Here is a 2538-nt window from a genome sequence, read left to right on the forward strand (position 1 = left end):
TGCCAGGCTAATTTTTTCTATTTTTAGTTGTTTGGCTAATTCCTTTCTATTTATAGTAGAGACGGGGTCTTGCTCTTGCTCAGACTGGTCTCGAACTCCGCAGCTCAAGCAATCCTCCCGCCTCGGCCTCCCAGAGTGCTAGGATTACAGGCGTGAGCCACCGCGCCCGGCCCAAGTATAACTTTTTTTTTTTTTTTTGAGACAGAGGTCATGCTATGTTACCCAAGCTGGTCTTGAACTCATGGCTCAAGGGAACTTCCCACCTCAGCTTCCTGAGTAGCTGGGACTACAGGTCATGCCACCGAGCCCAGCTTGTGAGGATTGAGTGAGTCAATATTCATACAGCTCTTAGAAGAGTGCTAGGCACACAGTGACCACTCAGTAAATGTTAGCTCTGATTATTTTGGGGTTTGGAGCTCCCCAAAGCAGGACCTTTTAAATCTTCCTCCTATGGATTTGTCTTCACCTCCATGCACAGAGCCCTGCCCAGACAGAAGCATGGGGGTGTGGAGGTGGAGGTAGTAATCCCTAAGGATGCTACTTCACCTGGAAAAAAGGAGAGATGTGGCCAAAGGTTATATATGGAGTTAAGAGAAATATTAATAATTTTTTGAGCACAAAAGCAAAAAGATCAAGAGGTCAGGGAGCGAGCAGGAAGGCAATTTATGACCATCAGCAGGAGAAGCCACCTTGAGAGACAGAAATGAATTCTTTGTCTCGATGAGAGCTAAAAACAGCAGAACAATTCTATAAATTGTCCTCTTTCCCCCTAGAGGTGGTAGAGGATTATGTCCCTGCTGCTTACCAGAGACAGAGGAGAGAAAGGCTGAGATCCTGATTTTCAGCTTGGAAAATAATCCTGACCCTAAAGGAGACCTTGATCCCCTAAGGGTAAAGGATCACCAGAAGTTGCTTTGTCTCCTCCCCTGCTGCGGAGCTGTAGTCCAGAGCGGCGGGAGATGCATCCCTTCTTCAAAAGTCCTTCCATCAAACAGGGCTCTTCCTCACTCCTTCTCCATTTTTCTGTCTGCTTATGCAGATAATAGGCCTGGTGATTTCCTGCTGTTCTACCAGCCCATTTTCTCTCATGCTCCTTTTCCTTAAGACGCTCAGCTTTTGCGATGTGTAAGAGTAAGGGCAAAGGCAAGGGCCTGCCTTAATGGCAGTGGGGAGAGACTCTAACCTGCACTGTGAGGGGAGACAGTGAGGCAGCAGGAAGAACAGCATCAGGCAAAGCACACTGGACCACTCCGGAGTGGCCAGGGGACCCTGAACCTGCATCCGGCCAGGCTGGCCTCTCAGTAAGGAGTACCTGGCTCTGCAAAAGGAGTGAGAAGAAGGATTCTGGGCCTGGGAACTGATGGTTCCTCAATTTTGCCACCTGTGCTTGATGTCTTACCAAGGACCAAGCACCACCTGTGCTTGATGTCTTACCAGTGGTCTCAGTAGTTGACATATTTGTCCACCGCCCTCCCACATCTGTGCAGGGCAAAGAAGACATTCCAAGGGGCCCGGGCTCCCGGGTGCATTTAAGATATGAGGCTTCCGGGAGGAAGCTCAGCAGAAACTAGGCACCCTGGGCAGTAGTGAGGTTACTAAGTGGCCATCCTCAGCCTCCTACAGAAGGGGACAGGGGACTAAAGAAGTCAGGTGCCGTGGAAGGGAGCGTCAGAGGATATGTGAGGAAGCAGTGCTACTATTGAAGTAGAAGGAGTAGAGGCTAGACCCCACAAGGAACTGTCTACTGAGAAGGAGTGTCCAAAATATTTAGAGAGAGAGAGAGAGAGATGGTTTGGATGGGTTGAAGCTTCTAAGAGGCAGGGGCTTAGAAAGGATGACCTTGGCAAAGACAGGTTCCCAGTGTGTATTTACCATGTGCTGGCATTGCCTGTGACCACTGAGAGCCATCCCATATCACCCATTTTCAGCCCTTCCCTTTCCATTGCTTCATATTCCAGCTTCAACATGGAGAGACAATTTGTGCTAAATGGACCGATTATCTCTTATTAGGTTTAATGAGGATTTCATTGCCTGAGCTCACAGGGATTGGAAGATCCCTGCTTCCGATGAGTAGCCTCGCTGAGGATACCTGCTCAGAGAGAGAGAGAGAGAAGAGAGAGTTAGGGTTCAGCAACCCCAGGCAGAGGCCCTGAGGCAGGAAGTGGGTGTGTGGGGGAGGGGAGAGTGGGGAATAGACTTAATTAGGAAAAAATGGAGAAAGTAATATGAATTAATGTCTCAAACGCCAAGCTGCAGAACTGGGTGAGGCCTCAGACAAAATGAAGTCCATTCCTCTTCAAGATGGTGAAAGGGTCTGTCAAAGGTCACGAAGAGAGTGACAGTAGACCCAGGACCAGGACCCAAGCATTTTGCCTCTCAGGCCAGGATTCACCCGTATGTCTTGCCAACTCCAACGTTCCCACCCTTGCACCTAAGACTCATTGCAAATGCTTTTATCAGCAAAGACATTCCTTATACCTACACGGTTCTGACCACTGTGTAGCTCTGGTCTCCTGTAGGTATCTGAAAATCAGAGAG

This window comes from Propithecus coquereli, unplaced genomic scaffold (genome assembly GCF_000956105.1).
Source record: "Propithecus coquereli isolate 6110/MARCELLA unplaced genomic scaffold, Pcoq_1.0 Scaffold59, whole genome shotgun sequence".
NCBI classification, from domain to species: Eukaryota; Metazoa; Chordata; class Mammalia; order Primates; family Indriidae; genus Propithecus; species Propithecus coquereli.